Genomic DNA, 13645 nt, shown 5'->3' on the forward strand with positions numbered 1-13645 from the left:
TTCGGGGCTTCTCTGCAGTCTTACTATTCATCATTTCCTACCTTATATTTATATTTCATTATATACAAGACCTGCAGTTTGTTTAGGCATCCTCATTTAATTCATATCCCTCTTATTTCCAGATTTTCACCACTACAAAAGTGCTCCTGTGAAAATTTTGGTGTATATATGTCCTTGTTCTTTTCTTTTTCTATCTTTGATCTTCATGAGATACATACCTAGTAGTGGATCTCTAGGTCAAAGGTATATTTAGCCATCTGCATAGCATAGTCCCAAAATGGTTTTCAGAATACTCAAATCAATTCACAGCTCCATAGCCCTTTTTATAGTGGCAAGGGACTGGAAATTGAGTGTATACCTATCAGTTGAGTAATGACTGATTATGTTATGGTGTATCAATGTAAAGGAATGTAATTATTATATAAGAAACAATCAGTAGGATGGTTTCTGAAAGGCCTGGAGAGATTTACATGAACTGATGGAAGTCAGTGGAATCAAGAGAACATCGTAAAAAGCAACAACAAGATTATGTATTTATCAGCTTTTGTGAACTTGTCAACAATGAAGAGATTCAGGCTCATTCCAATAGATTTGTGATGAAGAGAGCCATCTGCATCCAGAAAGGATTATGGGAATTGAATGTGAATCAGAACACCTTTATTGTTGTTATTTGCTTGTATGTTTTTTCTTTCTCCCTTTTTCCCTTTTTGATCTGATTTTTCTTGTGTAGCATGAAAGTGTGGAACTATGCTTATTTATTTTTTTATTTTAGCTTTTTATTTACAAGACATATGCATGGGTAATTTTTCAGCATTGACCCTTGCAAAACCTGCTGTTTCAACTTTTCTCTTCCTTCCCCTCACTCCCTCTACTAGATGGCAGGTAGACAAAAAACATGTTAAATATGTTAAAGTACATGTTAAATACAACATATGTATACATATTTATACAGTTATCTTGCAGCACAAGAAAAATAGGATTAAGAAATAAGGTAAAAATAACCTGAGAAGGAAAACAAAAATGCAAATGATCAATAATAGAAGGAGTGGAAATACTATGTTGTGGTCCACACTCTTTTCCCATAGTTCTTTTCCTGGGTGTAGCTGGTTTTCTTCATTACTGAATAATTGGAATTGATTTGGTTCATCTCATTTTTGAAGAGAGCCACGTCTATCAGAATTGATCATCATATATAGTATTGTTGTTGAAGTGTATAATGATCTCCTGGTTCTGCTCATTTCACTCAGCATCAGTTCATGTAAGTCTCTCCAGGCCTTTCTGAAATCATCCTGCTGGTCATTTCTTACAGAACAATAATATTCCATAATATTCATCTATCACAATTTATTCAGCCATTCTCTAATTGATGGGCATCCATTCAATTTCCAATTCCTAGCCACTATAAAAAGGGCTGACACAAACATTTTTGTACTTACAGGTCCCTTTCCCTTCTTTAAGCTCTCTTTGGGATATAAGCCCAGTAGTAACACTGCTGTATCAAAGGGTATGCACAGTTTGATAACTTTTTGAGCATAGTTCCAAATTGCTCTCCAGAATGGTTGATGCATTCACAATTTATGGAACTATGTTTATAAGAATTGTACATGTTTAACCTATTGAATTACTTGTTGTCTGGGGAGAGGGCAAGGAGAAATATTTGGAACATAAGGTTTTCTAAGGGTGAATGTTGAAAACTATCTTTGCATAAATTTTGTAAAATAAAGGCTATTATAAAAAAAATCCCAGATTGAACAACAATACGTTAACATGCCTATCTTCCAATAATGACTATTTCAATCTTCATTTTTCACTTCCCATTTTTGCTTTTTTCTTCTTAAGACTTCAAACTTAATTAAAAATGATAATGAAAGGAGGGAGGGACTCAGGAAGAGAAGGAAGAAAGAAGAGAGGAAGAAATTGAGAAAGGAAGGGAATGAGGGAGGAAGAGAGGAAGGCTAAAAGACAAACTTTTTATAAAGAATTCTACAGATTTGCTGATGAAGCCAGAAAGAATTTTGCATTCTCGCAAGAGCAGGTTTCTAAACAAACCTGGAAGCACAAAAGCACAGTTTTTTATTCCCTGTCTTATAATATAATTCACTCTCCTGATTTCCAATTGATTGTTACAAATTTTTCTCCCTCCTCCTTTATCTCCCCCCCCAAGACAGCAAGCAATCTTATAAAGGTTATGCATGTACAATCATTTTAATCAAATATTCATATTTGCAAAAGAAATTAGACTAACAAGGGAAAACAAAAAGCAAATGCAAGCAAACAAAAAGGTGAAAATACTATGCTTTGATACATATTCAGTTTCCATAGTTTTAATTTTGGATGCAGGTTACATTTTCCCTCCCAAGTCTATTGGAATTGTTTTGGATTTCATTATTGAGAAGAGAAAGATCTATCAAAATTGATCATCAGATAATCTTGCTGTTATCGTGTACAATGTTCTAGTTCTGCTTACTTTACTCAGCATCAATTTATGTAATTCTTTCCAGGCTTTTCTGAAATCTGCTTGTTCATCATTTCTTATAAAAAATAATATCCCCTTACTTTCATATACTGCAATTTATTCAGCCATTCTCCAATTGATGGACATTCACTCAATTTTCAATTCATTGCTTCTACAAAAAGAGCCACTACAAACATTTTTGCACATGTGTCCTTTCTCCTTTTTTGTGAATGTAGATAGCCTTTTTAAGGGCTTTAATTACAAAGGACAGAAGAGATATTTGATAATTTGATTATATATTTGATAATAATTAGCTGAAATAGAAGGATCATTTGAGAATTTTTTGAGGATGAGAGAGACATGTACATGTTTGTAGGCAGTAAGAAAGGAGCCAGTAGACAAGGAGAGACTGAAGATAAGTGAGATAAGTGGATGACAGAGGGGGCAATCTGTTGGAGGAGATTTAATAAAATGGGGTGCTATCCTTTGGTAGGAGTTAGAGGGGGTTTGCTTTGACAAGGACAATCATCTTCATGTGAGACAGGAGTGAAGGAAGAGATAGTGGCCAAAGGCAACAGTGTTATGAGATGAGGATCAAATGAGAATATATGTCCATTGTTTGTATACCTTAAGGTACTACATAAAGTTAGATATTAATATTTTATTTTTTATCTTTGTATCTCTAGCATATGATATAGTGATTTATACACGCTTTCTGCAATGAATTACACTGGTTCTTAGATAGTCTTCCTCAGCACTCATATATGAAACCTGTCCAATGTGGTAGGACCTTAGGATCTGCCAAGGCTCAAGCTCTGCTGGTAGAGTTCAGGGTCAATCTCCCCCTTTCCCCCAACACACACACACATCATCAAGCACAGGATATAAACTTCAGTGGAGTATATCTATCTATCATCTATCTATCTATCTTTCTATCTATCTATCTATCCATCTATATCATGTGCCTGATTACCTGCTACATGGAATATGTGCTTTCCACATCTTGCTCTAGGCATGATGATCACCTCACTAGTACTACTTCTTTTGGAAAGGAATGTCTGTGACAACCTTTCCTTTGCTATCATTCCTCTATTAGAATATCAACTTCTTAAGGAAAGATAAAATTTCAAGTTTTACATTTGTACCCTTGGTGCCTTTAGTCCAGGATCTAACCTAGAATAAGTGATTAATAAATGCTTTTTCATTCTTTGTCATTTGTTCATTCTTTTATATTATTTTAAATGCTCAAAAATACTACCCAATTTGATGGGAATAGGACCTGAATCTTTGATTTTATTGGCAAAGATGAGAATGAGAAAACACCTCCCACTAAAGTAGGTTAGCATTTTTCTGCAACCTTTGGCCTTGGAAAATTGTCTAAAGAGCATTGAAATGCTAATTTGCTGAGCATCAAACAGCCAATATATATCAGAAATGAGATTTGATTCCATGTATACCTGGGCTCTGAAGTCTGCTCATTTCTGCACACTTCTCTCAATTCATGTGCAAAGTAATGACTTTACCAGAGGAAAGTTTTGGCTTTCTTCAAAGCTCTCAAGAAGAAATTAGGAGGCTTGGGAACACAGAAAATTAATTGCTTCTCTTAGCTGAAGATTGTGACTTTAGATAAGAAAAAGGTAGAAAATGATAACAAAAGTCCACATTTACAACAACTTTGTTAGGCAGATACTATAGAAATTAATTTCTTTTGCAGTAGAGGCACTGAAGCTCAGAAAGGTTAATTGTTAAGTTCTCCCATCCTTTCTGGTACAGAGAATACTGCCTACGGGTGGCTACCAAGATGGAAAACCAGTGGCTGGCTACATGAATGGTTTCAAAGAACAAGAATATGGTTTATTATATGGAAACAAATCCTGGCTAGAGGCAGAATGACTGTCTTGAAGCCTGAAGAACTCTTCTCCTAGAGAGCTGCCAACATGACCAAAAGGACTTTAACTACAGATTAGAAGCCTTAGAACCTGCAGGTGAAGCCACTTTGTGATCTTAGAATTTGCAAAAAGCTGAGAAAGACGTGTGAAGAGATTTTCAAAAAACCCCTTGGTGTTTTCAATGAGTTTAAGTCATTTGGCTGGGATCTGAGTGAGTACATGTAGATTGATCATTGTTATCTTAAAGAAGATGTGGAGAATGGGCAGGATGCTGAATGAATGGAAAGCTAATAAACATTTTCTTGATTTTCAAAAGGAAAATAGGCAGATTAGAAAAATAGAGACCTGCTAACTTAATAACAACATGCAATAAAAGAGAATAAAAAAAATGTAAGAAAATGTCTTTTGAGCATTTGGAATGAGAAATGTAGGGTGCACTTGAAAGATTTAGTCTAACCACTCAGTTTCCAGATGAGAGGACAGGGTAAGGGAGTTTAAATGACTTGTTCATGATCATTCACATAGTATACATTTAAGGCACGATTTGAATTTGCTCTGAATACAAAATCAATATTTTCCCCCTATGCCCAGTTGTTCCCTAGCCATGGAGTATCAAAACAAAATGATACATTAGCATCATGGGAAAAGGAATGTTTAAAGTTAGGTGAGATCTTAGAGCCCATCTAGTCTAATCAACACTTTTGTATATTAGAGAATGGAGGCAAGTAAATTTCCCAGATTATATAGGAGCTAAACTGCAAAATCCAGATGAGTACGTATCTACTGATATCCAAAATATTGTTCTCTTCCTGGAACCTTATGAAAAAGAAATTGAACTAGACAACTTCTGGGGCACTTTTTTTTTTAAGCTCAAGACCCTATTCTTCTATAATATTATATTCTTCCATCGTCCTATAACATGGTTTTATTAATGACTTGGATAAAGATATGGTTGATATGCTCATCAAATTTGCTGGTCTCTTGATGTTAGGAAGGAAAGCTAACAAGCTAGGATACAGAAGTATTACATCAAAAGATCAAGACAATTTGGGATAGAGGATTAAAGATGACCTAAATTACATTTTATTAATATTTTTCATTTTTATATGATCTACATTGTCATTGTATTCCACCTCTTTGCCCCTCCTAGAGAGTCATCACTTTTAATAAAGAATAAAAAAGAACGAAACAAGTTCCACAGACTAAATAAAATATTAATAACATCTAAAGTTAAATTCTGTGTTCTAGATCCATAATACTTCACAACTACAAAGAAACTAGGGAAGATGCACTCCCCAAAATTTTCTTTTTAGAGGTCAAGCTTGGTTTTCATAAAATTCAATTTTTATGGTTTTGCTCTTATTTTTCCCATTTGCATTGCTACATTCACTGCCTATTTGTTTTCTTCATCCTATTTTCTTTACTTTGCACCAGTTCATCTGGCCCTTCCCATGTTTCTATGTTGTGATCAAATTCATCATTTGTAAAGATCGGTCATATTCTATTACATTCATCTACCAAATTTATTTGCTCATTCCCCAATCAATGGTTTTCAACTTTAATCTTCCAGTTCTTCGCTACTACAAAAAAGTTACTATTAATTCTTTGGTATATATGTGGTTTTTCTTTTTGTCATCATCCTTTTTTAGGTGTTATATGTCTAGCAATGGAATCTCAATTTACTGGGGACATATTCAACATTCTTTTTGTATGATTCCGAAACTGTTTTCCAAAATGGTTAGACCAGTTCACAGCTTCATCAATATTCTGAATTAGTACACCTCTCTTTCCACAACCTCTACATCAATCACCATTTTTATCTTTTGTCATTTTTGCAAATTTGCTGGACTTGAAGGAAAACATTACAAGTATTTTGATTTTCATTTCTTTTTGTAATTAGGAGTATTGTTTCATATGGTTGTTAATAATTTTTTTGGAGAACTCTTTGTTCCTATATTGAGACCACTTAACTATTATAAAATGGTTTTTGTTTGATATAACTTTAAATAAAGATACATCTAAATTTTTGCATGTGAGTTACTAAAAATGACAACCATACAAATACACAATGTTGAAGCATGACTAGAGGATAATTGGTGTGGGAAAAAAAGATATAGGGGTTTAGTGGATTACAGACTAAATCTTATTAAATAGTGTGACATGATATCCAGAAAGTTAATGCAATTTTAGATTTTATGAATAAAATCATGGTGTTTAAATTGAAGGCTTCATAGTCTCATTGTTGTTTCTTTTGACTGGACCACATTTGAAAAAAATTGTCTTCCATATCAGATATAAAATTTTAGGAAAGATATTGATAAGTACATCCAGGAGAGTCTAAGATCAAGGAGATTTGAAAATATTTTATGTGAGAAATAGTTGAAGGAACTATGAATATTCATCTTGGAAAAGAAAAAACTAAATGGGAGCATGATTGCTAATTTTACTTTTTTGAAGAAAGAAACATTATATCTTCTCCTTGACCCTGAAGGTAAAAATAAGGATTAAGAGTAGAAGCAAATTTCAGCTCAATATGAAAAGGAACTTCCTAACAATTAGAATTGTCTGATAGAAGGAGATGCTTTAGGAAATAGTGAATTCCCCATCAAAAGAAGCCTTCAATTTGCCTCCTTAACTTCTTTCTTATTTATTGTGTGGTTTGATTTATCTAGGTCTGAAAGAGCAAGGTTCAGATCCCCCATTATTATAGTTTTGCTGTCTATTTCCTTTTGCATATCTCTTTACTCCTCCTCTAGGAATTTGGATGCCATACCACTTAGGACATATATGTTTACTATTGATATTACTTCATTATCTATGGTACTTTTTAGCAAGATATAGTTTCCTTCCTTAATCTTTTAATTAGATCTATTTTTGCTTTTGATTGATCTAAGATTAGGATTGCTACTCCTGCTTTTTTTTTTTTAACTTCATCTGAGCATAATAATTTCTGCTGCAGCCTTTCACTTTTCCTCTGTATGTATCATTCTGCTTATAAACAACATATTGGGAAAACTGGGACACTGATGCATTGTTGGTGGAGTTGTAAACGAATCCAACCATTCTGGAGAGCAATCTGGAATTATGCCCAAAAAGTTATCAAATTGTGCATATCCTTTGATCCAGCAGTGTTTCTATTGGGCTTATATCCCAAAGAAATACTAAAGAAGGGAAAGGGACCTGTATGTGCCAAAATGTTTGTAACAGCCCTGTTTGTAGTGGCTAGAAACTGGAAAATGAATGGATGCCCATCAATTGGAGAATGGTTGGGTAAATTGTGGCATATGAATGTTATGCAATTTTATTGTTCTGTAAGAAATGACCAGCAGGATGAATACAGAGAGGACTGGCGAGACTTACATGAACTGATGCTAAGTGAAATGAGCAGAACCAGGAGATCATTATACACTTCGACAACGATATTGTATGAGGATGTATTCTGATGGAAGTGGATTTCTTTGACAAAGAGACCTAACTCAGTTTCAATTGATAAATGATGGACAGAAGCAGCTACACCCAAAGAAAGAACACTGGGAAACAAATGTGAACTATCTGCATTTTTGTTTTTCTTCCCCGGTTATTTTTACCTTCTGAATCCAATTCTCCCTGTGTAACAAGAGAACTGTTCAGTTCTGCAAACATATATTGTATCTAGGATATACTGTAACATATCTAACATATATAGCATAACTGCTTGCCATCTAGGGGAGGGGGTGGAGGGAGGCAGGGGAAAAATCGGAACAGAAGCGAGTGCAAGGGATAATGTTGTAAAAAAATTACCCTGGCATGGATTCTGTCAATATAAAGTTACTATTAAATAAAATTAAAAAAAAATATTGTAAGATTCTGGTTTTTAATCCAGTCTGCTGTCTGCTTCTGTTTTACGGGAGAGTTCATCCCATTCACATTCACAGTTAAAATGACTAATTATGTATTTCCCACCATCTTATTTTCCTTAAATTATACTTGTCTCTTTCCTTTCCCTGTTTCCCTTCTCTTCAGTATTTTGCTTTTGCCCACCACCTCCCTCAAACATCCTTCCTTTTTTACAGTCCCTTACCCTTTCTTATACCTTTCCCCTACTACTTCTATTTTCTCTTCAATTAACCTCCCTCTTTCCTTTCTTCTTTTCCCTTCAACTTCCCTATAAGGTAAGACAAGTTCCTCTGTGAGGCTAAATATGTCTGATATTCCCTCTTTGAGCCAAATCTAATGAGAGTAAGATTCAACCAATGTTCATCATCCATTTCTTTCTTTCAATTTTAATAGGCCTTTTTTTTTTTTTTTGCCTTTTCATGAGAATTTATCCCATTTTACCTTCATTTTCCTCTTATTCTAGTACAATCTCCTTTTCTACCTCTAGTTTCTTTTTCATATTACCACAATAAAATCAAATTATACCTGCACCCTCATAACAGAGATATAATTATCGATTTAAACATATCATCTTCCCCTATAGGGATATAAACTTGTTATTTTTTAAAAGAAAATTATTTTTTCTTTCCTTTTTACCTTTTTATGCTTCTCTTGAATTCTGTATTTGAAGATCAAATTTTTCTGTTCAGCTCTGGTCTTTTCATCACAAATAAATGAAATTTACCTGTTTCATTGAATAGCCATCTTTTCCCCTGAAAAATAATGCTTAATTTTGCTGGATAGTTGGTTTTTGGCTGCAATTCAAGTTCCTTTGCCTTCTGGAATATCAGATCCCAGGCTCTTTGATTCTTTAAAGTGGAAGCTGTTAGGTTCTGGGTAACACTGATATTTGAAATGTTTGGCTCCTTGATATTTGAATTTTTTTTTCTTTCTGCTTACAATATGTTCTCCTTGATCTGATAATTTTGAAAATTATCTATGATATTCCTTGGAGTTTTCATTTTGGGGTCTCTTTCAGGCAGTGATTGGTGAATTCTCTCAATGGCTATTTCACCCTGTGGTTCTAGGACATTAGGGCAGTTTCCTTGATTTTGTGAAAGGTGATGTCTAGGCCCTTTTTTTCATCATGCTTTTCAGGAACTCCAATAATTGGATTCTAGATCTATTTTCCAGGTCAGTTGTTTTTTCAATGAGGTATTTTACATTTTCTTCTATTTTTTTCATTGTTTTGTTTTGTTTGATTGATTTTTGATGTCTCATTGAGTCATTCACTTCCATTTGTTCAATTTCTTTTTTTAATGAATCATCTTCTTCATTTAGCTTTGTTAGTGCCTTTTGTATTTGGCCAATTGAATTTTTAAATGAATTGTTTTGTTCAATGGATTTTTTTTTTCCATTTCACAAATTTTGTTTTTCAAAGAGTTATTTTCTTTTTCCATTTTGCTAAATCTATTTTGTAAGGAGTTTTCTTTATTTCCTCTGTTTTCTTTTCCAAACTCTCCTGCAATGTTCTCATTTCCTTTCTCCATTTTTCTCCTAACTCTGTCAAGATCTTTTTTGGATTCTTCCAAGAGAGCCTTGTGAGATGGGAACCAACTCATATTACTCTTTTGGGCTTTATCTGGAGATGATTTTCCTTTAGTGTCCTCAAGGTTGAGGTCTGTTATTCTCTTTTTCCATAAAATCTATCTATGGTCAGAGTTCTTCTTGCTTTTTACTCAGTTTTTATTTTTTAAAAAAGGTTGAGGTCTGCTTTTAGGGCAAAGGTGAGATTGTCTCAGGCTTCCTGTGTTACTGGCCTGGGCCAGTGTTGCTGACTTCTTTCCTGTGCTGGTCGGGTGTGGACAAATTCTGTGTTATTTTGAGGTTCAGAGGCTCACTATTTGACTTTTACATTTGCTTTGAATATCTCACAGCTAATCTGCTAATCCACTAGCTTTTGAACCAAGGGAGTAGCCAACATTGATGAATTTTGGCTAAGAGCCTCCCAGTAATTTCCCTGAAGCGTGGATGCCTCACTGCCCTGGATTGCACTTGGCTGTCTCCTCCATGCCTGATTAAAACAGACCTTTTCTGAAATTCTTCCAAAATATCTTCTGCAAAAAAATTTGTTACACTCCAAATATCTGTGGATTCTGCCATTCCAAAATCAGTTCAGAAACTTGATCTGGCATTGATCTGAGGGATGCCAGGAAGAGCTCAGATAAAGACCTGTCTACTCTCTACCATCCTGGCTCCACTCCAAAAGAAGAATTCAAGTGGAGGACACTCTTGTCAAAGATTCTATGTGGGGATCTCATATGTACATTCTTCAAATTGGATGACCATCATTAAACTCCAGAAGTGGGGAAGGATCTTAAAGATTATATATTTCAATTTCTTTATTTTATAGATGAAGAAACTGAGGCCCAAAGAGATAAAGTGATTGAATTCTCTTTCTCCCCTACATCACATTTTCTCAATTTGTTTCAGGTCAGTTCTCTTTTGATAAAGTTTTTTTTTTTTTTAAACTATTGGAGTCATGTTGCTGTATGTTTGCTTCTGGGTATCTTTAATGTCATTTTATGTTTCTTTTCAAATCTAAGTACTTTAAAATGTTTAAATGCTCTGCTGAAGAGAATTATGGAATCTCCTTTCTTTAGAAGCTTTTAAGAAAAGGGTAGGCAATTCTCTGAAATAGTATAAATTCTGTCTAGTATTCATTTTAGAAGAACAAGATTTGGGAGTGCAACCTCAGCCTATAGGGATAGATATAATGGAGGACAATGAGGCTATCCTACAAACCAATTTTTGGTGTTACTTGGAATCCCAGACTGTGAGGATCCATGAAGCTAACACTATGTTTTGACCTTATTTCTGTAGACTTAGGAATATAGAATCCTAGAAAGTGAGAAGTAGAAGAGAGTCAGCAATCATAAAATGGAGAATATATTTTGTGCAGGAAGTCTTACCCCTATATTTTACCTTTTTTTGGAGATAGGAGGCAACTCAGATTAAATGACTTCCCCAAAGTCATACATCTAATAAATGTAAATGTTCATGGCTGGATTTAAACTCAGATTTTCCTGACTGCCAGGGCAGTGCTCTAATCACTGAATCATCTAGCTGTTCCTTATACTTCTATATTTTAAAAGCAAAAATAGAAGTTCTTTGAGGAAAAGTGACTTGGGTCAAGTGAAAGACAGAGTTGAAACTTGAATTCAGATCCTTATATCTAAAGTTCAGAATTCTTTTCATTGTAATATACTGGCTTCTCTGTTCTGATGTTCTTTGGCCAAGGGTTCTATTCAAGTTCTCAGAGCAATGAAATTTCTTGGTTTTCTGTTTGTCAAAATCTATGAGATCTTTCCACACTTTGAAGCCAAGCCAATCCTGCAGAATGTTAGGTTTTTGACAAGCAACATGATCTAGTGGAAAGACCCCTAACTCTGTCACCTACTGTCTTTGGGGAAGTATATTAAGTTCTTTGGGCCTTGGTTTCTCCATCTATAACACAACAACTCTGGGACAGAAGTACTTTTAAGGTGCTCTTCTGTTATAAATCTATTATCCTAAGATCAATAATTAGTACATAAGAAAGAAGGAAAGAAGGGAGGAAGTAAAAAAGGAAGCAAGGAAAGAACAAGGCTTTATCAAGTGCCTACTATGTGTCAGGCATTGTGCTAAGTGCTTTACAAATATTGATCCTAAGATGACAGGAAAAAATAATGATGAATGTTGGAGGGGATGCGGGAAAACGGGGACACTGATGCATTGTTGGTGGAGTTGTGAACGAATCCAACCATTCTGGAGAGCAATCTGGAATTATGCCCAAAAAGTTATCAAACTGTGCATACCCTTTGATCCAGCAGTGTTTCTATTGGGCTTATACCCCAAAGAGATACTAAAAAAGGGAAAGGGACCTGTATGTGCCAAAATGTTTGTAGCAGCCCTGTTTGTAGTGGCTAGAAACTGGAAAATGAATGGATGCCCATCAATTGGAGAATGGCTGGGTAAATTGTGGTATATGAATGTTATGGAATATTATTGCTCTGTAAGGAATGACCAGCAGGATGAATACAGAGAGGCTTGGAGAGACTTACATGGACTGATGCTAAGTGAGATGAGCAGAACCAGGAGATCATTATACACTTCGACAATGATATTGTATGAGGATGTATTCTGATGGAAGTGGATTTCTTTGACAAAGAGACCTAACTGAGTTTCAATGGATAAATGATGGACAGAAACAGCTACAACCAAAGAAGGAACACTGGGAAACGAATGTGAACTATTTGCATTTTTGATTTTCTTCCCGAGTTATTTTTACCTTCTGAATCCAATTCTCCCTGTGCAACAGGAGAACTGTTCGGTTCTGCAAATATGTATTGTATCTAGGATATACTGCAACATATTTAACATATATAGGACTGCTTGCCATCTTGGGGGGGGGTGGAGGAAGGAAGGGGAAAAAACGAAACATAAGCGAGTGCAAGGGATAATGTTGTAAAAAATTACCCTGGCATGGATTCTGTCAATACAAAGTTATTATTAACTAAAATAAAATTTAAATTAAAAAAAAACCAAATATTGATCCTACTACAACTCTGAGAGATAGGTGCTATCATCATTCCTATTTTATAGTTAATAAAAGAGGCCCTGAAATAGAAATGAAGTAACTTTCCCATAATCACATAGCTAGGAAGCCTACAATTTAAATTTAGATCTTCCTGACTCTAGGTTCAGTATACTATCTAGTGTGCCATCCAGCTATTTCTGTGTAGAAGTTATGTTTAATTACTTTGATTTTGTGACTACCACTAGACCAATAAAGTACCATTCTCTCTCCTCAGGATTGTTTGTATTGATAACCAGCTGAGATGTAGAGGGACCCTTCTCAATCTTTTTGTGTTTATTCTAATCAGCAGCAGAAGATTAGGTCAAGTACTCCTCTCTCTTCTGATTGGAGCTTCTTTGGAAGCTGGTTTGTTTCCCAGGAATGCTGATCCTCTCTGAATCTCTCCATTTTTATAAGTCTGTCTGAGCCATGAGAATGATAGTGTTACCTCCAAAACCCTTGTCAGCTTTCCCAGCCAGTGGGGATCTCTGAACTGGCATGGAGCCAAAAGCAAGTTGGACTAATCCAAGAGTTGTCAGTTTTTAACAAGTTGGATTTTTCCCAGTTTTACTGCATCCTATTGGAATTTGCACTCCAAGCAGCTTGCAGATATGGATTTCACTGATCCAGTACTTTTGCAGAGAACTTCTGCAGACAGTGAATCAGGATAGCTCCAGAGAAGAAAAGATCCTTTGGTATTAGCATCTGGATAGGTTATCATTCTTAATTCCTTGTGGAAGATAAAACTGAAATTTAAAACATGATGTTTCATGGAAAACCATAAATGGATTCTTTTACACGGCACATTAAGACTTTCAAAGCACTTTC

This window comes from Antechinus flavipes, chromosome 2 (assembly GCF_016432865.1).
Source record: "Antechinus flavipes isolate AdamAnt ecotype Samford, QLD, Australia chromosome 2, AdamAnt_v2, whole genome shotgun sequence".
Classification (NCBI taxonomy): Eukaryota; Metazoa; Chordata; class Mammalia; order Dasyuromorphia; family Dasyuridae; genus Antechinus; species Antechinus flavipes.